The 26,848-nt window shown below is 39.8% G+C and overlaps 1 protein-coding gene across 1 annotated transcript in view; it reads right to left on the reverse strand.

Moving 5' to 3' along the window:
• Positions 1–26,597, reverse strand: part of LOC118371074 (t-SNARE domain-containing protein 1) — a 138,155-nt gene extending 111,558 nt beyond the window's left edge. Inside the window, exon 1 of the mRNA XM_052494581.1 lies at positions 26,533–26,597. The gene's annotated coding sequence lies outside the window, so the exon portion shown is untranslated. The remainder of the gene's footprint in view (positions 1–26,532) is intronic.
• Positions 26,598–26,848: the final 251 nt, after the last annotated feature.

Consider the following 26,848-nt stretch of genomic DNA (forward strand, 5'->3'; position numbering starts at 1 on the left):
TCGACCTCATGACTTGGTTTTTGCTCTGACATGCACTGTCAACTGTGGGACCTTATAAAGACAGGTGTGTGCCTTTCTAAATAACGTCCAATGAATTGAATTTACCACAGGTGGACTCCAATCAAGTTGTAGAAACATCTCAAGGATGATCAATGGAAACAGGATGCACCTGAGCTCAATTTCTGTTTAGAATATGTATATAAATAAAGTTGCGTTTTTTTCTGTATTTCCGCAAACACTTCTAAATGTTTTCGCTTTGACATTATGGGGTTTTGTGTGTAGATTGATGAGGATTTTTTATTTATTTAATCCATTTGAAAATAAGACTGTAACGTAACAAAATGCAGAAAATGTCCATGGATTCTGAATACTTTCTGAATGCACAGAACCAATCAAAAGTTAGCACACACCTACTCATTCCAGGGTTAGTCTCTTTGCTTATTTGAGCTGTTCTTGACAAAATATGAACTTGCTATTTTATGAAAAAGGGCTATCAAACAAAAACGTAACAAAAACACAGGGTTGAAACCCCAAAAAAGAGCGAGGAGCACCTTGAATAAATAACACACACGCACAATGATTAACACATGGAATGAGACCACGTAATCATCTGCGCAGACCACACGAGTTTGAAAGCCCAAAACACACAGCACAGGTACTCACACGCACCAACGGACATTGTAACAATAATCGACAAGACCATGGAAACCAAAGGGAACATAAATACAAATACTAATCAGTGGGAATAGGGGACAGGTGTGCGTGATGAAAGTTCCGGGGAGATCCATGACAGAAACAAAATCCACAAATTAACTTTTAACAAGGCACACCTGTTAACCTCTCTATGGTAGGGGGCAGCATTCAGAATATTAACTACCATTCTAAAGTTTGGGATCACTTAGAAATGTCCTTTTGCATGAAAACATACACAAACTTAGTTGCAAAATGAATAGAAAATACAGTCAAGACGTTGACAAGGTTATAAATAATGATTTTTAATTGAAATAATAACTGTGTCCTTCAAAATTTGCTTTCGTCAAAGAATCCTCCATTTGCAGCAATTACAGCCTTGCAGACCTTTGGCATTCTAGTTGTCAATTTGTTGCTTCTACACCTTGCTTTGCTTGCTGTTTGGGGTTTTAGGCTGGGTTTCTGTACAGCACTTTGAGATATCAGCTGATGTACGAAGGGCTATATAAATAAATGTGATTGGATTTGATTTGATTTGAGGACATCTGAAGAGAATTCTCCCCATGCTTCCTGAAGCACCTTCCACAAGTTGGATTGGCTTGATGGGCACTTCTTACGTACCATACGGTCAAGCTGCTCCCACAACAGCTCAATAGGGTTGAGATCCGATGACTGCTAGCCACTCCATTATAGACAGAATACCAGCTGACTGCTTCTTCCCTAAATAGTTATTGCGTAGTTTGGAGCTGTGCTTTGGGTCATTGTCCTGTTGTAGGAGGAAATTGGCTCCAATTAAGCTCCGTCCACAGGGTATGGCATGGCTTTTCAAAATGGAGTGATGGCCTTCCTTCTTCAAGATCCCTTTTACCCTGTACAAATCTCCCACTTTACCACCACCAAAGAACTCCCAGACCATCACATTGCCTCCACCATGCTTGACAGATGGCGTCAAGCACTCCTCCAGCATCTTTTCATTTTGTCTGCATCTCACGAATGTTCTTCTTTGTGATCCAAACACCTGAAACTTAGATTTGTCAGTTCATAACACTTTTTCCCAATCTTCCTCTGTCCAGTGTCTGTGTTCTTTTGCCCATCTTAATCTTTTCTTTTTCTTTTAATCTTTTCTTTTTATTGGTCATTCTGAGATGTGTCTTTTTCTTTGCAACTCTGCCTGGAAGGCCAGCATCCTGGAGTCGCCTCTTCACTGTTGACGTTGAGACTGGTGTTTTGAGGGTACCATTTAATGAAGCTGCCAGTTGAAGACTTGTGAGGCGTCTGTTTCTCAAACTAGACACTCTTAAGTACTTGTCCTCTTGCTCAGTTGTGCACCGGGGCCTCCCACTCCTCTTTCTATTCTGGTTAGTGCCAGTTTGCGCTATTCTGTGAAGGGAGTAGTACACTGCGTTGTTGGAGATCTTCAGTTTCTTGGCAATTTCTAGCATGGAATAGCCTTCATTTCTCAGAACAATAATAAACTGACGAGTTTCAGAAGACAGGTCTTTGTTTCTAGCCATTTTGAGACTGTAATTGAACCCACAAATGCTAAAGATCCAGATACTCAACTAGTCTAAAGAAGGCCAGTTTTATTGTTTCTTTAATCAGGACAACAGTTCTCAGCTGTGCTAACATAATTGCAAAAGGTCTCCTAATGATCAATTAGCCTTTTAAAATGATAAACTTGGATGAGCTAACACAACGTGCCATTGGAACACAGGAGTGATGGTTGCTGATAATGGGTCTCTGTACGCCTATGTAGACATTCCATTAAAAATAAATATAATTTACAACATAAACTATGTCTACACTGTATTTCTGATTAATTTGATGTTATTTTAATTGACCAAAAATGTGCTTTTGTTTCAAAAACCATGACATTTCTAAGTGACCCAAAACTTTTGAACGGTAGTATGTGTAATAGATATATATCACACACACACAAACCAACAAGAGACAAATAAGAATAGAGGATAAATATTTTAACACTGATCTGTCATTGAGCTTGACATAATAGGATCAGCACTGCAGACTGTCCACTGTCCCCAATGACTCTGGTCACTAAATATGTCTTCATACTAACTACTATTATCTGTTGTTATCTCAGCAGGCGATTCTCCCCTTCCTCAGCCCAAGACCCAGCCAGCTCGGACAAAGAGATGTCTGGTCTAAAAACTAGTGATGTCATCTCAGACATTTTGATTCACATTGTGATGGATGGGTCCTTTCTATTTTACTTCCGCTTATTAAGTCATAAAGGGTCCGGACAAATTATTCAGATACAATTGCATAGATGTTCTAACCCAGAAATGTCTTCTGGAATGTTGCCCAGACCCATAATGTGTCATAATGACTCCTGGCCTGAGTCTCTGGGTCTGATGAGGGTTTCAGGTCAGGATGGACACAGCTCTAGACTGAGGATATGGTGTGGTCAGTGAACATGGTCAATATTCACTCCACACAGGCATCATCATCATCATCAGAAAAAATCATTAAAGGTCTGGCTCATGCTTGACCCTCAAAACAATAAAAAAAAAATACAATAATCAATAAGTATACATTACTGAACACTTGTCTGTTTTGTTATTTGAAATCGACCTGGCAAAAAGGTCAGCTACCATTTGGCGGCCTGCAGATTTGCCGTTAGCGCTAACCTAATTAAAGCTATTGCTAATCTGATAATATTACCTTGAGACCTGCTGGCCATCATTCAACAAGGTCACATTCACACTGAGCTACTAAACTAGCACTCATGTGTGTCTTCAAAACATATAACTACATTCATGTGTGTGTGTGTGTGTGTGTGTGTGTGTGTGTGTGTGTGTGTGTGTGTGTGTGTGTGTGTGTGTGTGTGTGTGTGTGTGTGTGTGTGTGTGTGTGTGTGTGTGTGTGTGTGTGTGTGTGTGTGTGTGTGTGTGTGTGTGTGTGTAAGCTCAGACCAGATGTGGCCTTGAGAACTCAGTAATGACAACAACATGTAAACAACACACAAACAGCACAAATAAGACTGTCTCCAAGGTCCTTGTGTCCTTGTTGATGTGTTTTCAGACTTCAGTGAGGACAGTCAGATCATTCTGTCTGTGGGGTTGTGTTCTCAGACATCAATGAGGACAGTCAGGTCATTCTGTCTGTGGTGTTGTGTTCTCAGACATCAATGAGGACAGTCAGGTCATTCTGTCTGTGGTGTTGTGTTCTCAGACATCAATGAGGACAGTCAGGTCATTATGTCTGTGGTGTTGTGTTCTCAGACATCAATGAGGACAGTCAGGTCATTCTGTCTGTGGTGTTGTGTTCTCAGACATCAATGAGGACAGTCAGGTCATTATGTCTGTGGTGTTGTGTTCTAAGACATCAATGAGGACAGTCAGGGCTGAGAAAGTAAAGCGTTGTGCTTCTTTTCCTGCATCTTCCTTATCCTGACCTTCAGCTGAAGCAGCCAAACAGTAGGATTGCTCATGTGTTTTGCTAAAGCTCTCACTTTCTCTCTCTCATCTCTCTCTCTTTCACTTTCTGTCCACTCCATAAAAAAAGACCTAAGGCCGACAAACTGAGTCTCTAACAACAAAAGAGAGGAAAAAGAAAAGTAAGAAAAATATATCTATATCTAAAATATCTATGGACAGTGAAATTGCCCTGTCACATAAAAATACTCATTATTGAGATAAATCATCTCCATTATATTCCCCAAATAATATCCATCCCCCCCACCGATCACCAACACCTGTTATCACAGCAACACACACACACACACACACACACACACACACACACACACACACACACACACACACACACACACACACACACACACACACACACACACACACACACACACACACACACACACACACATTATTTAACAGTCTTATAAACAGTCTATTGAATGATGACGAGACAATCAAAAACACGATCCCATTGTGTGACTCCCGGTACCTCTTTTGGCATGAACATTTTAAATTGATAATAAAAGCTATCAGAAAGTTCATTTGAGTTGCCTCTTTGTTAATTCTCTGTTTGTCAGTGTGAAAGTAGCCTGTCATTTGTGCAGTATTATGGTGCTTTCAATACAGCTGGAAAGGTTGTAAAGGCGTTGTAAGTCTGAGTTGGATGACCATTCAAAATGACTTTGCCCAGTCGGTGCTAGTTTTTTCCCCCAAGTTCCCAGTTTCCTTGAATGCACTGAAGTCGTAAGTAGGAGATTTCAAGTTCCGCTTTCCGAGTTCCCAGTTGTTTTGAACGCAGCATTCAAAAAGATTATGCCAACGTATTCAGTCATGTAAAAAGACGTAGAATTGAAATGTGTTTAAAAAAGGCAAACGTTTTCCCAGACCCAAGGCCATTAAAAATGTTCCCCAAGCGTGTAACTTCTCTAACACTTCTACTCTACTGCTCAATGCCACTATGCAAATGAAATGATGTGCATGCAATGTTTTATTATTATCAAGGTGAATTTTTTCTCATGTGTTTTCCAGTACCTCAGAGCTCCCCAGGTCCCCCCACCACAACTCTCTTTTTGTTCCTGTACCTCCCGATTTACAAAGGAAGCACTGGGGCCATACAAGCGAACATTATCATTTCAAGTTCAATGGTTTCGCATGCACAAACTGTTGATTTATTGTGACAAAACGCTAAATTGTAGTTGGTCACATCCGATAACATGGCCCACGTTAGCCATATGCTAACCTCAACAGGTGGCACTGATTATATCCTGGCACAACGTCTTCATCAGCCCATGAAAGATCTTAGACTTTATATTCACAAACCAATGGCATTTCTTAAAATAGGTCAACCGCTTTAAACCTACAATCCTTCAAGGTTTACTTGTTCTGTTGGTCTGTAACAAAATGGTCTGTGACAAAATGTAATGTGCCAATATTGCAGTGATGCATCCTCGACTAGGTTACTAGCTACTACTAACATTTGACAACATTTTCTCGTTTTTGCATATATGACAAAATCCCACATTGTCGTTTATCAGTTTCACACACATCCATGTATTATGGGAAAAATATAAATGAGATCCTTACAACATGGAAGTTTATCATACATCATTTTTTTTAAAACTGAAGATCCTTATGGATTTGTCAAATAGCAGTCCTGTAGGCTATCGTTGTTAGCATTGCTTCTCATGGCACACACTGCTTAAGCGGTTGACTCGCAATTGACAGTGCACTTTACCAGCACCCAAAATGAGTACTGGTACCTATTTAAGTCCAAGTCGAGCACTGCAGACTACATGTAAATAAACATTTCGGTGGGTGGTGGTGGTGGGGGGGGGGGTGATGTGAGATTCGAAACCTTGCCACAATCTGCAACAATTACATGAAATAGACAATTTGCACAGAGAGCAATTTGACAAATGAGTGAAATACACATGATAGTTGCTTTGATGAACAGAACATGATGTTGGACATGCCGCCCATCCATGAACAAAGGTTGGAAAGTGTCCAACTACTTCAACGATTTTAATTGGCTGATTAACTTGTGCCAGGATATAATCAGTGCCACCTGTTGGAATTAGCATAAGGCTAACTTGTACCATGTTGCCTGATGGGACGAGCTACAATTTAGAGTTCGGTCACATGCAAGTACGTTTTAATTGGCTGATATGCATTTTGTGTGCGAGAACCCATTTAACTTTAAATGCTTGCTTATGTTTGGAAGTATGTTCGCAAGTCTGACATGCAGTCTAGCAATATGAAACAAACACACCCCGTCCTAAAACAAGCTGGTTAATGATAACAAAATAGCAACAAACAAACAGTGAACCTGACACTATCTCCCTCCCTCCCTCTCAGGTGTTCACCCCCGCGGTCGACCCCCCTATTATCACCACATTCTGATCTCCAGATCGGTGGATGAGGGGATAAAATAAAGGACTAAAGGAGGGGGAGCTGTCTTTGTGTGGAGCTGGAGCCCACAAAGGTAGTGTTATCTCTGTTTGTTCTCTGTCACAGTGCTGACCCTGGGGATCCGAACACAAGCAGACAAGCTGGCCAGGACACACACACACACACCCACTACAGCACAGAGACCGAGGAGTGATCTCGGCTTCACACGCATCACACTCACAGGCAGGTTGATCTCTGTCTGTGTCTACCAGCATGTGTATATCAAATAACAAACATAGAGCTTCACCAATGGGCTTAGCCGTGTCTCTCAAGAGGAGAGGGTTAGGAGGAAGGGTTAAATCCATCAAAGTGCACTAAAGCCCCGTTCACACAGCCTATACTGGAGGAAGATCAACACTCCCTGGATGTAATGCAGTGCCTCCATTCCAGCTGGTTCTTTAGCTGCTTTAGCCTAGTCAGTTTTTAACCAGAGACAGACAATACACCTTAAACATTCAATTACACACAAGTGTAACCAACCTGATTTCGTACCTGAGTCTTCTGATCGGCATGTTAGGTCACTGTGCTAAAAAGTAGGCTTTGGCTTTGGAGCTAACGCAAGTCATCAGATCTCAGGCAAGGTTTACTGCGAGTGGGATTTCAACAAACCACCTGTGTTACAGAAGCGTCTGAAATAAGTCTCCCGTTACTATAACCACTGAGGTGTTATGAGTTTCCACGGTGATGAGTTGGCCGTCTAGACTGGCGGAGGTATGAGGTATGAAACGAGGCCCAGACTCAAACTCACCACAGTCAGTCTGCTCTGCTTGCTGGGCGGATCGCGCCAGGCACCCACAGGGGAGAAAAGGGTTATCAGTCCCCAGTCACACTACAGCTCTCTCCCCTCCCTAATTGACCAAACTGCTTAATTGGCATTGGAAACCATAGAGACAGTGGTTCTGGCAGCAGCCTTGATATGCTGAAGAAGACACCTTTATTTAAGTACAGTTGGGCTGGGTGAGGTGTCTATGGCAATGCACTGACTGAAGCAACATCATTTCATTTACCACTGGAAAGGAAAGCTGAGAGATTACAACAAGAGAGTGAAGGAGGCTGTATCAATGCATTAAGCAGCACTGCAAAGCTACTTACTTTTAACTACAGTGTCTGTCTTCCTCAAGAAATGTAAAAACAGTTGCTGTTTTTCAGCCTTTGTTCCCTAAATGTGTTCAACAAAGTGCTAATTTGAGAGTGGTTTTATTTCCTGCTAAAATAATTTCCTACACGGATAAGTTATAGTGTAGTTATGTTGTGATAGGGTGGGCAAATAGCATGCAATGATTAGGAGAGCACTTTAAAGAGAATCTTTGAATCTTCAATCTGTTTATACAAGTAGGTATACAGGACAGGACCATATGATGATGAATCCTTTTTTTCAGGGATGAGAGGAACAATTAAAACAGTAGAGAAAGAAAAAAACAACATGCAACAAAGTCACGTCCAGGAAGACTTCTAAAGGAGATCACCATTAAAAACATCCCACTGGGCACAGATGTCAGTTCATCGTCTAATTTTGATTTACAATGAGTTGTCAGCTAACATAAATTCAACATAAAATCAACAAAAAAAGGTTTAGGTTAAAAGTTGGGTGAAAAAATGACAAAGTTCCCTTATGTTGATGACTTTTTGCATTGAAATGGAAACAACATTGATTGAGCCATATAACAACCTGTGAAATTGTGTTACCTAGTTCCTACTCTGTTGACTGTCCTGTCTGAACAGTTGTCGAGCACAGTGGTTCGGCAGGAGTCTTTATCAGTGAGGTGTCAGTCACACCTCTGAGCCGCATGTGCAGACAAATAGCCCATACAGGTGAGTGTCAATAACACTTTGAAGAGCGTCGGTTCACGTGGCGCGAGGTGAGGAATACTGAAGGGCGACCTTCACAGCCAGTAGAGAACAGAGGGTGTGAAGTACCTTGACAGTTTCATTTGTTTGAGAGGACTTAAGAGATGTTCCTCTCTGCACTTGTTTGATTGGATTGTCAATGACAGATGTGGTGAAGACAAACAGTGTGTGTGTGTGTGTGTGTGTGTGTGTGTGTGTGTGTGTGTGTGTGTGTGTGTGTGTGTGTGTGTGTGTGTGTGTGTGTGTGTGTGTGTGTGTGTGTGTGTGTGTGTGTGTGTGTGTGTGTGTGTGTGTGTGTGTGTGTGTGTGTGTGTGTGTGTGTGTGTGTGTGCGTGAGAGAGAGACAGGCTCTCACATCCATACAAACATAGAGTGGTGAGAAGGTGATGTTCCTGAGGGGTAACTATTCATTATTCTACAAACCTCCTCTCGTTAATCTGTGCTCATAAACCACTCATCTCTCTCTCTCTCTCTCTCTCTCTCTCTCTCTCTCTCTCTCTCTCTCTCTCTCTCTCTCTCTCTCTCCCTCTCTCCCTCTCTCTCTCTCTCTCTCTCTCTCTCTCTCTCTCTCTCTCTCTCTCTCTCTCTCTCTCTCTCTCTCTCTCTCTCTCTCCATCTGGTCCTGGCATGTCTCTAAAGGACTACAGATTTGATCGGACCTATTTTTAACTGACCATTCAGAAAAAGAAAATACCCTAACAAGCTAGAAGCGATCACAGTTTTTGAGTACAGCTACAACAGCGAAAAGCACACCCTCCCCCCTTCACATATCACGGTACCACATCAGTGTCCTCGTCATACAGAAACCCCCTGTCACGCGGGACTAGGTGGGTGAAGGAATCAGACGCAGAGAGTTCCACTGGGGTAAAGTGCTCTTTACTTCGGCACACAAAATGATAAGCCCAACAATACAGGGCGCGGACATACAACGTGACAACCCAAAAAACACAGGGTGCCAAGTTCAGAAAATAAATCCACTTCTACCTAAAATGCACACACGTAACATAAAGACGATCCTGCACCAAACAAGGGCGGGTCTACCTACTAAATATAGGGAACCTCATTAAACCAAACAACAGAAACACAAGTGAAACTAATAAGACAAAACAAACAGACAAACAAAAAAGTGATCGGTAGCGGCTAGTAGGACGGTGACGACGACCGCCGAGCACCACCCGAACAGGCAGGGGAGCCAACTTTGGCAGAAGTTGTGACACCCCCAGAATTCAACACCGATATGTCGGAGTCACATGACTACATTTTAGAACACCAACTCAAGAAGATTAAGAATAACAGTAAAATCATCTAAACCACAATACCTGGGAATTATTTCACTTCTGGGAGGCAGGATTTTGTCTAACAAACTGAAGAGTGTGTTCTGGGGCCAACAGTACACATCCAGCTGGTGAAATCTAATCTTCTGGGGCGATGGAAGGGAGGCAAGCAGACGTCCAAGTCAACAGAGAAGCAGACCAAGACTCTGACCCCCAAGCTGGCCACTGCGCTACAGACACACAACACACACACACATTACACACACACCAACGCCCCAAGTACTCACACAAGCCCACGGCTCAGTGACAAATGGAAGGGTGTGCTGGCATATTTCATTAGACCAGCTGCACCCACAGGGTGTGTGTGTGTATGTGTGAGAGAGAGAGAGAGAGAGGGGGAGACAAAGTGAAATCGGGCAACTGCAAACTGACCTAATTCCAAATCATATCTGCTCTAAAATCATCTTCTAGGAATAGCTTTTCATACGTTTTAATTCTCATGTCTCTGATAAAACCTGAATTCTAATATGTGTCCTGAAACATCCTCTGGATAAAGCCAGTTGTGTCGTTCCATTACTGGATGGGTGGTCCCAGATTTGGTGGAGCAGCTTGTGGACTTGGCCTGCCATGAGAAAGAGTAATGTAATTTGGCTGATGAACCAAACACTACTGTGGCTCTCCCTTACTTACCCTCCTACCCTACTGCAGAGAAACAAACACTCTGCATGAAATAATGCCATCATTGCCATGCATCAATGGCTGTCTATGGGAGGCCTGCCTGACTGCCAGTGCTGCCAGCCTACATGGCTCATCCCTGGCTCTGTGTCTGGGAGACCTGTGGGAGTCTTCTTCCCAGGGGAGGGTGGCTGTTCTGGGCTTGGCATGAGAGAGGCAGCCTCGTCCTCTGTGGTTGTAGGGCTTCCTGACCCTTGCTGGGGAGAGGAGCCAACTGGACATCCACACTGTGGCCTTCTGGTGCCTCTTTCTCTGCCTGCCACATATGCTTCACCCTTTCGGCTATCTGTTTCCTGGATCCATCACAACATCACCATGGCTACACAACCCCCAGAAAGATAAGGGGGAACACACACATACACATGGCTGCACATGCTTAATGTCTATGGCAAAAACATTTGAAATGTTATTGAACAATGAATAATGTGTGAGAAGATGTATCACAGTACATGAAGCAGAATCATTAGGACTATAGCCAACCATCAAGAGATAAAAGGACATTTCAGAAGAAAAAAAAGAAAAAAAAGAGGCAACTATAAGGCTACCTTTACACAGGCAGCCCAATTCTGATCTTTTGACCAATCGAATTAGATATTTTCAAATCATATCATTTTCAGAGCTAATCGCATTAGTCAAAATACCAATTAGTGGAAACAAGATCAGAATTGGGCTGCCTGTGTAAACAAAGCCCAATAGACATGGCTGGGATTTATTGGTTCTGACAAGATAATCCCAACCCTGCAGCAATGACATTCATCAACACAGAAAACACCTCAACAAGTCATCTGGGCACGCACACTTGTGGACTTTCCAACTGAGGCTCAAGCTGTGTCTAGTGACATACTGTAAGTGTGACATAATTATGATAATTCTCAAGTTGGCTAGAGACGTGATTGCATACTTTGGGTCGGGGTGACACTTTTCTGGAATCTTGACTCTGACGCTTCATAGTAGAGGGTGGTAACAATCCATCTGCAGTGTGTTTGTGAGTCATGATAATCATGACAAATACCCAAAGGTAGCAGGTATAAGAAAATGTGTTGCTTCCACAAATGGAGAATTATGAGTGCTCTAAACAAACAAAAAACGTTATATTTCGATTAACATAATAGATGGTTGATTTGATTTAAATGAATAGCTGTGCTGTGATATGTAGTGTGTGATGGATCATATCTGTCATTGTTTTACATATTTTAACCACACTAATTGCTTGTCTAATTTTCTGACCCACGTACACACATAGGTTTACACACCAACTCACACATTATTAATAGATCATCAATTTCTCCTGCTTAGTTTTTTTCTGGAGGTTTTTCCAGCATAGTAAACTCTGGCATCTCATTGCCCTTGCCAATACTTCATGGAACGAACAGAGTTGTGAGGCAGAACCAGGAACTCATTTCATTAGCGTCCGGCTGCCATTGGTGAATAATTAGGGTCTGTCCTCCGTCTGCGCTAGCCGGGCCCAGAGTTCTGAGAGGTTAATAACCAGTAACAATCAATTACTTAACTAATCTGATACGATCAATAAGGTCCTCCAATTCACGAAGCATGCAGCCAGAAGAGGGGCAGAATACGATAAAACCTTTGACATGTTGCAATGGGATGTTTTTATTAGAATAGACAATAAAATAACACATGGCGTACATATACTATGTGCATGTATTTGCAGTTGATAAGTCTTAATGATGATATTATACTGGTGGAATCTGCAGAATCCAAACTGGTTAAAAAATAGATCAATTAAGTTTATAGTGTTTGTTATAATACAATTAAAAGTGGTCCAAGCCCTAAAGTGTTCCCCGTAGTAGGTTGTCACATAAAAATAACTATTTTCACCATGAGAGTGTAACGGCGTTCTTCGTTTGTAGAAAGAGAGTCGGACCGAAATGCAGCGTGGTGGTTACTCATGACTTTAATGAAAAAAGCGACACATGAAATAACTATACAAATACAAAAACAACAAACGGAACGTGAAACCTAATTACAGCTGGTGAAACTACACAGAGACAGGAACAATCACCCACGAAAAACACAGTGAAACCCAGGCTACCTAAATACGGTTCCCCATCAGAGACAACAAGAATCACCTGACTCTGATTGAGAACCGCCTCAGGCAGCCAAGCCTATACTAGACACACCCCTAATCAACCACAATCCCAATGCCTACAAAAACTCCAATACGACAATACAATAAACCCATGTCACACCCTGGCCTGAACAAATAATTAAAGAAAACACAAAATACTAAGACCAAGGCGTGACAGAGAGTTTAATCTCAGAGAAAAGAAGACATAATCATTTAGAAAGCAGACAAGCAGGAACACCAAAATTGGTGCTTTTATGGAGGTTTGTTATAAACGGTCTCCCATTTGACCCATACACTGGACATTCATTTTGCCTGACCCAGTCTCTGTGTCCTCTGAGAGAACATTGGTGTACCGGCAAACTTTTAATTGTCCCATCAACCCTTTAGTCGGCTTCTCTTGTATCGGAGTGCAACTGAGTTCACATGGGAACTGATTATTTTAAATCATGTCTAACCCTCTGTCCAGCCATTACTCACACATCACAGACCACTGGCCTTGTTATTGGGAATCGAAGATGGCCACGCCTCCTTGTCCGTCTTGATCCACAAATTAGTAAATCCACAGCTATGGCCTACTCCTCCAATTGTCTCATTCCTTCACAATGGGGCCTCAATTACTACCCAGGATTCAGTCTCTTACTTACAGTATGCAATCATCACAATTTCTATCCCATCCTACCATCTCACCTCAGATCATGCTCAACATAATCTTTCGATTGGGAGGAAAATAGTTTTAATGATATGCCTGTTTTTATATATACATTGAAATTTGTTCCCTTAATTACACTACCATTGTGATGACTTGTTGTTGAATTACTCTTTATTTTCCTACCTGGGCAATCTAATCAAGTTAACAGTGTAATGGAGAAAATGACCTTGGAATAGTAATTGATGCCGTCAGACAGTCTTGATGATAATAGTGTAATTAATGAGAGTAGTTGACCTAGGAATGATTTGATAACACAGACAGAATAATAACTGAATGACAACCTCAAGAGTTCATCATCAAGATGTCCTCCCTCCTCCGATCTTTGAGATATGAGTATAAGTTGGCAACAGCATCACAAACAATCACATTCATCAAACAATGGATGGTTATGTCCTGATTCCATTTGATTTGAGGTGAGTCAGATTTAAAGGTCCTGATTTGGCCTCGTTTTAGATTTGGTTCATTAAGAAATGCTAGCGGCCATGACTGAATTCAAAGGTGTGGTTTGATGTGGGTGTCTCGTGTGTTTGCAGTTGGGAAGCGTTAGCCAAATTATTTCGCCAATTAGCTTCAGCCAGCTGGCGTGTGATCGAGCAAAGTTGGTTTGACTTTGGATAGCCCATCTCTTGGGATAGTTAGGGACTGTCACAAAATTACACAATGTAAATGAGACAATATTTTCATGTTGCACACCTTATACCTTTCTCAATAAATGTTTACAACATGTGAATATATACACTTTAATTGGTTTTTAAGTCATTGACATTTGGAGATTTTGGAATTTTAACATATTGTCGCATAATATACATTCTGTAATTTTCTGATGGTCCCTAACTAGCCCCATAAGGATATCCAAAGTCAACCCTAATTTAACAAGGGCATTACGACTGGGTCGCCTGCAGCTGAACTCCAAATTGATGATTACTTTTGTGCTGCCAGTTGTGGGCATTTGGACAGGATGAAAACAAACCCAACCTTTATTTACATTGTGATTCTGTTCACGACCACAAATTTCACAAAACTCTGTTTTGGATGAGACTGACTTTTTCCCCCCAAAATTAACCTATTTACACTTTGTTGTCAATTTTGACAGTTGAATAAATGTTTCTGACTCATGTCGATGCCAGGCTGTTTTTTAAACGAGAAGTTGGTTTTTAGGGGCAACTGTTGTTCAGGGCACAAGGTGTGGCCAACGGGTCATCTAACTAACATACACACTGTCACATTCCATTCAGCAGCATCTGTACAGTGATTTAACTTAACCAGGACCATGGACAGCGCTTATAAAGGTTACCACCAGTCAAACTATTGAGACATCAGGACCACAGACAGGGTCTGTACAGTCAATCTAACTACAGCAGGAACATTAACAGAGTATGTACAGTGACTCTACCCATGACAACCACGGAGAGCACCGTTCAAAGTTACCGCCAGTCAATCTAATCATATCAGTACCACAGACAGCACCTACACCCCCTGAAGCTGTACTCCAACCCTGTAGTCTGCACAATAAGGATGGGTGACATCCACCTTTGATGTTGAACCTGGCTTTTTTCCCCTTTATAACAACACATGAAAACAAAGAGCACATAGAGATATACTTAGATCACAAGGAGATAAATGCATTGGTGTGCTGAAATACTTCATCTTATTTGTGAGAAAAGTAGTAGCCATTACTACAGAATGGTCAATAGGGGATTACATATAAACATGCCTGACAAAAGTGAGAAGATAAGGGGGTGGTAGTTATTTGACCAGTCCACAATGAGTGCTGCACTACAGAGGTGGACCGAGACAGAGAAAAGTAGGGATGAGTCATCTATAGGGTGCACCCACAAGCAGAGATTGAGAGAGAGAGAGAGAGAGAGAGAGAGAGAGAGAGAGAGAGAGAGAGACAGACAGACAGACAGACAGACAGACAGACAGACAGACAGACAGACAGACAGACAGACAGACAGACAGACAGACAGACAGACAGACAGACAGACAGACAGACAGACAGACAGACAGACAGACAGAAGACAGAGACAGAAGACATAAGAGAATGGTTCAAACTTAGAGAAAGAGATAAAAAAATATATATTGTTGTATATTGTTTTCAATAAGCAATGTGGCAGAGTAAATATAGAGTATTATTATGTGTAGTGGTGTGGCAGAGAAAATACAGAGTATTATTATGTGTAGTAATGTGGCAGATTAAAGCAGAGTATTATTATGTGTAGTAATGTGGCAGAGTAAGCAGAGTATTATTATGTGTAGTAATGTGGCAGATTAAATATAGAGTATTATTATGTGTAGTAATGTGGCAGAGTAAATATAGAGTATTATTATGTGTAGTAATGTGGCAGATTAAATATAGAGTATTATTATGTGTAGTGATGTTGCAGAGTAAACAGAGTATTATTATGTGTAGTAATGTGGCAGAGTAAACAGGGTATTATTATGTGTAGTAATGTGGCAGATTAAATATAGAGTAGTATTATGCGTAGTAATGTGGCAGATAAAAAGTAGTATTATGTGTAGTAATGTGGCAGAGTAAACAGGGTATTATTATGTGTAGTAATGTGGCAGATTAAATATAGAGTAGTATTATGTGTAGTGATGTGGCAGATTAAATACAGAGTATTATTATGTGTAGTAATGTGGCAGAGTAAACAGAGTATTATTATGTGTAGTAATGTGGCAGATTAAATATAGAGTAGTATTATGCGTAGTGATGTGGCAGAGTAAACAGTAGTATTATGTGTAGTAATGTGGCAGATTAAATATAGAGTATTATTATGTGTTAATGTGGCAGATTAAATATAGAGTAGTATTATGCGTAGTGATGTGGCAGAGTAAACAGTAGTAATATGCGTAGTAATGTCTTTAAATATAGAGTAGTATTATGCGTAGTGATGTGGCAGAGTAAACAGAGTAGTATTATGCGTAGTAATGTGGCAGATTAAATATAGAGTAGTATTATGCGTAGTGATGTGGCAAGTAAACAGAGTATTATTATGTGTAGTAATGTGGCAGATTAAATATAGAGTATTATTATGTGTAGTAATGTGGCAGATTAAATATAGAGTAGTATTATGCGTAGTGATGTGGCAGAGTAAACAGAGTAGTATTATGCGTAGTAATGTGGCAGATTAAATATAGAGTAGTATTATGCGTAGTGATGTGGCAGAGTAAACAGAGTATTATTATGTGTAGTAATGTGGCAGATTAAATATAGAGTATTATTATGTGTAGTAATGTGGCAGATTAAATATAGAGTAGTATTACAGCGTAGTGATGTGGGCAGAGTAAACAGAGTATTATTATGTGTAGTAATGTGGCAGATTAAATATAGAGTATTATTATGTGTAGTAATGTGGCAGATTAAATATAGAGTAGTATTACGCGTAGTGATGTGGCCTGAGTAAACAGAGTATTATTATGCGAGTGATGTGGCAGATTAAATATAGAGTAGTATTATGCGTAGTGATGTGGCAGAGTAAACAGAGTATTATTATGTGTAGTAATGTGGCAGATTAAATATAGAGTATTATTATGTGTAGTAATGTGGCAGATTAAATATAGAGTAGTATTACGCGTAGTGATGTGGCAGAGTAAACAGAGTATTATTATGTGTAGTAATGTGGCAGATTAAATATAGAGTAGTATTATGCGTAGTGATGTGGCAGAGTAAACAGAGTATTATTATGTGTAGTAATGTGGCAGATTAAATATAGAGTATTATTATGTGTAGTAATGTGGCAGATTAAATATAGAGTAGTATTACGCGTAGTGATGTGGCAGAGTAAACAGAGTATTATTATGTGTAGTAATGTGGCAGATTAAATATAGAGTATTATTATGTGTAGTAATGTGGCAGATTAAATATAGAGTAGTATTACGCGTAGTGATGTGGCAGAGTAAACAGAGTATTATTATGTGTAGTAATGTGGCAGATTAAATATAGAGTATTATTATGTGTAGTAATGTGGCAGATTAAATATAGAGTAGTATTACAGCGTAGTGATGTGGCAGAGTAAACAGAGTATTATTATGTGTAGTAATGTGGCAGATTAAATATAGAGTATTATTATGTGTAGTAATGTCAGCAGATTAAATATAGAGTATTATTATGTGTAGTAATGTGGCAGATTAAATATAGAGTAGTATTACGCGTAGTGATGTGGCAGAGTAAACAGAGTATTATTATGTGTAGTAATGTGGCAGATTAAATATAGAGTAGTATTATGCGTAGTGATGTTGCAGAGTAAACAGAGTATTATTATGTGTGTAGTAATGTGGCAGATTAAATATAGAGTATTATTATGTGTAGTAATGTCACCCAGATTAAATATAGAGTTTAGTATTACGCGTAGTGATGTGGCAGAGTAAACAGTATTATTATGTGTAGTAATGTGGCAGATTAAATATAGAGTATTATTATGTGTAGTAATGTGGCAGATTAAATATAGAGTAGTATTACGCGTAGTGATGGGCAGAGTAAACAGAGTATTATTATGTGTAGTAATGTGGCAGATTAAATATAGAGTATTATTATGTGTAGTAATGTGGCAGATTAAATATAGAGTAGTATTACGCGTAGTGATGTGGCAGAGTAAACAGAGTATTATTATGTGTAGTAATGTGGCAGATTAAATATAGAGTATTATTATGTGTAGTAATGTGGCAGATTAAATATAGAGTATTATTATGTGTAGTAATGTGGCAGATTAAATATAGAGTAGTATTATGCGTAGTGATGTGGCAGAGTAAACAGAGTATTATTATGTGTAGTAATGTGGCAGATTAAATATAGAGTAGTATTATGCGTAGTGATGTGGCAGAGTAAACAGAGTATTATTATGTGTAGTAATGTGGCAGATTAAATATAGAGTAGTATTATGCGTAGTGATGTGGCAGAGTAAACAGAGTATTATTATGTGTAGTAATGTGGCAGATTAAATATAGAGTAGTATTATGCGTAGTGATGTGGCAGAGTAAACAGAGTATTATTATGTGTAGTAATGTGGCAGATTAAATATAGAGTAGTATTACGTAGTGATGTGGCAGAGTAAACAGAGTATTATTATGTGTAGTGATGTGGCAGAGTAAACAGAGTATTATTATGTGTAGTAATGTGGCAGATTAAATATAGAGTAGTATTATGCGTAGTGATGTGGCAGAGTAAACAGAGTATTATTATGTGTAGTGATGTGGCAGATTAAATATAGAGTAGTATTATGCGTAGTGATGTGGCAGAGTAAACAGAGTATTATTATGTGTAGTAATGTGGCAGAGTAAACAGAGTATTATTATGCGTAGTGATGTGGCAGATTAAATATAGAGTAGTATTATGCGTAGTGATGTGGCAGAGTAAACAGAGTATTATTATGTGTAGTAATGTGGCAGATTAAATATAGAGTAGTATTATGCGTAGTGATGTGGCAGAGTAAACAGAGTATTATGTGTAGTAATGTGGCAGAGTAAACAGAGTATTATTATGCGTAGTGATGTGGCAGATTAAATATAGAGTAGTATTATGCGTAGTGATGTGGCAGAGTAAACAGAGTATTATTATGTGTAGTAATGTGGCAGATTAAATATAGAGTAGTATTACGCGTAGTGATGTGGCAGAGTAAACAGAGTATTATTATGTGTAGTAATGTGGCAGATTAAATATAGAGTATTATTATGTGTAGTAATGTGGCAGATTAAATATAGAGTAGTATTACGCGTAGTGATGTGGCAGAGTAAACAGAGTATTATTATGCGTAGTGATGTGGCAGATTAAATATAGAGTAGTATTATGCGTAGTGATGTGGCAGAGTAAACAGAGTATTATTATGTGTAGTGATGTGGCAGATTAAATATAGAGTAGTATTATGCGTAGTGATGTGGCAGAGTAAACAGAGTATTATTATGTGTAGTAATGTGGCAGATTAAATATAGAGTAGTATTATGCGTAGTGATGTGGCAGAGTAAACAGAGTATTATTATGTGTAGTAATGTGGCAGATTAAATATAGAGTAGTATTATGCGTAGTGATGTGGCAGAGTAAACAGAGTATTATTATGTGTAGTAATGTGGCAGATTAAATATAGTAGTATTATGCGTAGTGATGTGGCAGAGTAAACAGAGTATTATTATGTGTAGTGATGTGGCAGAGTAAACAGAGTATTATTATGTGTAGTAATGTGGCAGATTAAATATAGAGTAGTATTATGCGTAGTGATGTGGCAGAGTAAACAGAGTATTATTATGTGTAGTGATGTGGCAGAGTAAACAGAGTATTATTATGCGTAGTGATGTGGCAGAGTAAGCAGAGTATTATTATGTGTAGTAATGTGGCAGATTAAATATAGAGTAGTATTATGCGTAGTGATGTGGCAGAGTAAACAGAGTATTATTATGTGTAGTAATGTGGCAGATTAAATATAGAGTAGTATTATGCGTAGTGATGTGGCAGAGTAAACAGAGTATTATTATGTGTAGTAATGTGGCAGAGTAAACAGAGTATTATTATGCGTAGTGATGTGGCAGATTAAATATAGAGTAGTATTATGCATAGTGATGTGGCAGAGTAAACAGAGTATTATTATGTGTAGTAATGTGGCAGATTAAATATAGAGTAGTATTATGCGTAGTGATGTGGCAGAGTAAGCAGAGTATTATTATGTGTAGTAATGTGGCAGATTAAATATAGAGTAGTATTATGCGTAGTGATGTGGCAGAGTAAACAGAGTATTATTATGTAGTAATGTGGCAGAGTAAACAGAGTATTATTATGCGTAGTGATGTGGCAGATTAAATATAGAGTAGTATTATGCATAGTGATGTGGCAGAGTAAACAGAGTATTATTATGCGTAGTGATGTGGCAGATTAAATATAGAGTAGTATTATGCGTAGTGATGTGGCAGAGTAAACAGAGTATTATTATGTGTAGTAATGTGGCAGATTAAATATAGAGTAGTATTATGCGTAGTGATGTGGCAGAGTAAGCAGAGTATTATTATGTGTAGTAATGTGGCAGATTAAATATAGAGTAGTATTATGTGTAGTGATGTGGCAGAGTAAACAGAGTATTATTATGTGTAGTAATGTGGCAGATTAAATATAGAGTATTATTATGCGTAGTGATGTGGCAGAGTAAACAGAGTATTATTATGTGTAGTGATGTGGCAGAGTAAACAGAGTATTATTATGTGTAGTAATGTGGCAGATTAAATATAGAGTAGTATTATGCGTAGTGATGTGGCAGAGTAAGCAGAGTATTATTATGTGTAGTAATGTGGCAGATTAAATATAGAGTAGTATTATGTGTAGTGATGTGGCAGAGTAAACAGAGTATTATTATGTGTAGTAATGTGGCAGATTAAATATAGAGTAGTATTATGCGTAGTGATGTGGCAGAGTAAACAGAGTATTATTATGTGTAGTAATGTGGCAGATTAAATATAGAGTAGTATTATGTGTAGTGATGTGGCAGAGTAAACAGGGTATTATTATGTGTAGTAATGTGGCAGATTAAATATAGAGTAGTATTATGCGTAGTGATGTGGCAGAGTAAACAGAGTATTATTATGTGTAGTGATGTGGCAGAGTAAACAGAGTATTATTATGTGTAGTAATGTGGCAGATTAAATATAGAGTAGTATTATGCGTAGTGATGTGGCAGAGTAAACAGAGTATTATTATGCGTAGTGATGTGGCAGATTAAATATAGAGTAGTATTATGCGTAGTGATGTGGCAGAGTAAACAGAGTATTATTATGTGTAGTGATGTGGCAGAGTAAACAGAGTATTATTATGTGTAGTAATGTGGCAGATTAAATATAGAGTAGTATTATGCGTAGTGATGTGGCAGAGTAAACAGAGTATTATTATGTGTAGTGATGTGGCAGAGTAAACAGAGTATTATTATGCGTAGTGATGTGGCAGATTAAATATAGAGTAGTATTATGCGTAGTGATGTGGCAGAGTAAACAGAGTATTATTATGTGTAGTGATGTGGCAGAGTAAACAGAGTATTATTATGTGTAGTGATGTGGCAGAGTAAACAGAGTAGTATTATGCGTAGTGATGTGGCAGAGTAAACAGAGTATTATTATGTGTAGTAATGTGGCAGATTAAATATAGAGTAGTATTATGTGTAGTGATGTGGCAGAGTAAGCAGAGTATTATTATGTGTAGTAATGTGGCAGATTAAATATAGAGTAGTATTATGCGTAGTGATGTGGCAGAGTAAACAGAGTAGTATTATGCGTAGTGATGTGGCAGAGTAAACAGAGTATTATTATGTGTAGTAATGTGGCAGATTAAATATAGAGTAGTATTATGTGTAGTGATGTGGCAGAGTAAGCAGAGTATTATTATGTGTAAGTAATGTGGCAGATTAAATATAGAGTAGTATTATGCGTAGTGATGTGGCAGAGTAAGCAGAGTATTATTATGTGTAGTAATGTGGCAGATTAAATATAGAGTAGTATTATGTGTAGTGATGTGGCAGAGTAAACAGAGTATTATTATGTGTAAGTAATGTGGCAGATTAAATATAGAGTAGTATTATGCGTAGTGATGTGGCAGAGTAAGCAGAGTATTATTATGTGTAGTAATGTGGCAGATTAAATATAGAGTAGTATTATGTGTAGTGATGTGGCAGAGTAAACAGAGTATTATTATGTGTAGTAATGTGGCAGATTAAATATAGAGTAGTATTATGCGTAGTGATGTGGCAGAGTAAACAGAGTATTATTATGTGTAGTAATGTGGCAGATTAAATATAGAGTAGTATTATGCGTAGTGATGTGGCAGAGTAAACAGAGTATTATTATGTGTAGTAATGTGGCAGATTAAATATAGAGTATTATTATGCGTAGTGATGTTGCAGAGTAAACAGAGTATTATTATGTGTAGTAATGTGGCAGAGTAAACAGAGTATTATTATGCGTAGTGATGTGGCAGAGTAAACAGAGTATTATTATGTGTAGTAATGTGGCAGATTAAATATAGAGTATTATTATGCGTAGTGATGTTGCAGAGTAAACAGAGTTTTATTATGTGTAGTAATGTGGCAGATTAAATATAGAGTAGTATTATGTGTAGTAATGTGGCAGAGTAACTATAGAGTATTGTTATGTGTAGTGATGTGGCAGAGTAAAAGAGTAGTATTATGTGGAGTAATGTGGCAGATTAAATACAGAGTATTATGATGTGTAGTAATGTGGCAGAGTAAACAGAGTATTATTATGTGTAGTAATGTGGCAGAGTAAACAGAGTATTATTATGTGTAGTAATGTGGCAGATTAAATATAGAGTATTATTATGTGTAGTCAATTGGCAGAGTAAATATAGAGTATTATTATGTGTAGTAATGTGGCAGAGTAAATATACAGTATAATTATGTGTAGTACTGTGGCATAGTAAATACAGTGCCTTCGGACAGTATTCAGACCCTTTGACTTTTTCCACATTTTGTTATGTTACAGCCTTATTCTAAAATGGATTAAATTGATAATTTCCTCAGCAATCTACGCACAATACCCCATAATGACAAAGCGAAAACAGGTTTTTAGAACATTTTGCAAATGTATTAAAAAAATTTAAAAATGAAATACCTTATTTAAATAAGTATTCAGACCCTTTGCAATGAGACTCTAAATTGAACTCAGATGCATCATTTTTCCATTAAGTATCCTTGAGATGTTTCTACAACTTGATTGGAGTCCACCTGTGGTAAATTCCATTGACTGGACATGATTTGGAAAGGCACTGATGGGTTCTCCCAAACTTGAAATATTGTTAATCATCAGGTATCCTATGGAAAATAGAAGAGCCACAGTCTGGTTGTTACACCAGAAGTTAATGGTTTTCTGTAGGAGAAATGTATATGCTGGAGTCAATTAAGGTTGAATGTGAGCCAGGGGCTTGGAATGTTACTGAGTAAGGGAAAGGCAATCACATGGTTGTGGTCACTGATAAGGGTGGAGAGTTGTGGATTAGTGAAGAATGGGGGCCGAGGTCAGGTCAGGTCACAGTAAGGGAGAAGGAACAGTTTATTACCCACATCACTTAACTTCCTGCCTAGCAATTAAGATGTATTGTTTTGAGGGAAGGAGGAGACGTCACCTAAATTGAGGTATATGTATATACTTGTGCTGGTGGGAACATGGCTTTGTCTTATGCAGCTGTGTGACCCCGTGGGTGAAAAAACTTGGTTTGAGCTTTACTAATCGTCCGTGAGTTTTTACTCTTTATTTAGAACCTAACAGCACACACCTGTGAGCAAAAACCAAGCCAAAAACCAAGCCAAACCAAACCAACCAAACCAGAGCAAAAACCAAGCCATGAGGTTGAAGGAATTGTCCGTAGAGCTCCGAGACAGGATTGTGTCGAGGAAGAGATCTGGGGAATGGTCCCAAAACATTTCTGCAGCATTGAAGCTCCACAAGGACACATTGGCCTCCATCATTCTTAAATGGAAGAAGTTTGGAACCACCAAGACACTTCCCAGAGCTGGCCGCCTGGCCAAACTGAGCAATCGGGGGAGAAGGGCCTTGGTCAGGGGGGTGACCAAGAACCCGATGGTCACTCTGGCAGAGCTCTAGAGTTCCTCTGTGGAGATGGGAGAATCTTCCAGGAGGACAACCATCTCCGCAGAACTTCACCAATCAGGTAGAGTGGCCAGACGGAAGCTACTCCTCAGTAAAATGCACATGACATCCCGCTTGGAGTTTGGCAAAAGACAGCTAAAGACTCAAAGACCATGAGAAACAAGAAACTCTGGTACCGCTTGCCGTGTGGTAGCAGGGAGACCAGTCTATGACTAGGGTGGCTGGAGTCTTTGACAATTGTTAGGGCCTTCCTCTGACACCGCCTGATATAGAGGTCCTGGATGGCAGGAAGCTTGCACCCAGTGATGTACTGGGTCGTTCGCACTACCCTCTGCAGTGCTTTGCGGTCGGAGGCTGAGCAGTTGCCATACCAGGCAGTGATGCAACCATGCTCTTGATGGTGCAGCTGTAGAACCTTTAGAGGATCTGAGGACCCATGCCAAATCTTTTCAATCTCCTGAGGGGGAATAGGTTTTGTCGTGCCATCTTCATGACTGTCAGCCCCGTCGATGAGAATGATGGGCATGCTCGGTGCTCTGTTTCATGTAGTCCACAACCATCTCCTTTGTCTTGATCACATTGAGGGAGAGGTTGTTGTCCTAGCACCACATAGCCAGGTCTCTGACCTCCTCCCTATAGGCTGTCTCGTTGTTGTCGGTGATCAGGCCTACCACTGTTGTATCATTGGCAAATTGAATGATGGTGTTGGAGTCGTGCCTGGCCATGCAGTCATGAGTGAACAGGGAGTATAGGAGGGGGCTGAGCACGCACCCCTGACAGGCCCGTGTTGAGGATCAGCTGGCGGGTGTGTTGTTTCCTACCCTTACCACCTGGGGGCGGCCCGTCATGAAGTCCAGGATCCAGTTGCAGAGGGAGGTGTTAAGTCCCAGGGTCCTTAGCTTATTGATAAGCTTTGAGGGCACTATGGTGTTGAACGCTGAGCTGTAGTCAATGAATAGCATTCTCACATAGTTGTTCCTTTTGTACAGATAAGAAAGGGCAGTGTGGAGTGCAATAGATCTGTGGATCTTTTGGGGCGTCATGCAATTTGGAGTGGGTCTAGGGTTTCTGGGATGAATGGTGTTGATGTGAGCCATGACCAGCCTTGCAAAGCACTTCATGGCTACAAACGTGAGTGCTACATGTCGGTAGTCATTTGGGCACAGGCACTATGGTAGTCTGCTTGTGTTCTTGGGCACAGGCACTATGGTAGTCTGGTGCTTCCTGCTTTCATTTTTGCTTGTAAGCAGGAATCAGGAGGATAGAATTATGGTCAGATTTGCCAAATGGAGGGCGAGCGAGAGCTTTGTATGCATCTCTGTGTGAAGTATAGGTTTTTCAGAGTTATTTTCCCTCTGGTTGCACATTTAACATGCTGATAAAAATGAGGTAAAACTGATTTAAGTTTCCATGCATTAAAATCCCCAGCTACTAGGAGCACCGCCTCTAGGTGAACATTTTCTTGTCTGCTTATGGCGGAATACAGCTCATACAATGCTATCTTAGTGCCAGCCTTAGACTGTGTGGTCGTGTGTAAAAAGCTACAAAGAAATACAGGTGTGCCAAGCTTGTAGCGTCTGACCCAAAAAGACTTGAGGCTGTCATCGCTGCCAAAGGTGCTTAAACAAAGTACTGAGTAAAGGGTCTGAATACTTATGTAAATGTAAAATTTGTAACACGTTTTTTAAATATACATTTGCAAAGAAATCTAAAAACCTGTTTTTGCTTTGTCATTATGTGGTATTGTGTGTAGATGAATGAGGTGGGGGGGACGTAATACATTTTAGAACAAGGCCGTAACATAATAAAATGCGTAAAAGTCAAGTCTGAATACATTTTGAATGCACCGTATAGAGTATTATTATGTGTAGTAATGTGGCAGAGCAAATATAAAGTATTATTTTGTGTAGTAATGTGGCAGAGTAAATATAAAGTAGTGTTATGTGTATTGATGTGTAATAATTTGATAAGAACGTAACAAAACCTGTAAACCTCATCCACGTATGACTTGCCACGTCTATGACAACCCAAAGCCCATCAGCAGCAGGGGAAGGAGCTGATTGGGCAGTCGGAAACCATGTGCAAACTAATTGGCCGAGAGAGGGATAAACAGAGAGCATCAAGCATTGCTGATTGGTTGCCTGCCTGAAGAGGAAGCCGGCAGCATGCTGGCTGAGTGTTCTCTTTCAGACAGCTGAGGGTGGTTTAACAACAGACAGAGATAACCAGATAAACAGCATATACAGTACATCCCACCATCTATCTCTCTATTCCTATATGTATCACTCCATCTCCCGAGGTTATATTTTAACACACGCACACACACACACACACACACGCACACGCACACGCACACGCACACGCACACACACACACACACACACACACACACACACACACACACACACACACACGCACACGCACACGCACACGCACACACACACACACGCACACACACACACACACACAGGCTAGACACACAGCGTACTAACAATAACAAAGTACAATAAATCTCAGTCCTTCCTGGTTCTGCTTCCTGGATGCATCAACGGAAGAGCATCCTTAATGGCTTCCTCTCTTCGCTCTCATCCCTGCCTCCTCCTCATTCCCCTCTCTCTCCTTCCATTCCCGTTGTCTCTGACCACAGCACTATTCAGATAACGAGAGAAAACCAGCATGAAAAAGAAGGTTGGGTTTCCCACACATTACCTTCCTCTGGAAAGAGATATAGAGTGAGTGTCTGCTCTGAGATTCAACTCCAATTTAGCAGCAGCTTCCAGACAGCTACGGCTTAAACATCACATGACCTGCCACCTGCTCCTCCAGCACGGTCATATGACAGCTTAGGCAGTAGAAATGCACTCTGGGATATGCAGTACAGAGTGGCACATTGACTGCGGAAATCAAGGAACAATAGCAATTACAGAGATTGAAACAGAAGAAAATAGGAAATGAAACAAAGTGGATTCATTGTTCTTAATGAATGCTTTATGCAATGAGTAATCTATGTCTGTCATTTGTGTAA

This window comes from Oncorhynchus keta, chromosome 34 (genome assembly GCF_023373465.1).
Source record: "Oncorhynchus keta strain PuntledgeMale-10-30-2019 chromosome 34, Oket_V2, whole genome shotgun sequence".
Taxonomy (NCBI): Eukaryota; Metazoa; Chordata; class Actinopteri; order Salmoniformes; family Salmonidae; genus Oncorhynchus; species Oncorhynchus keta.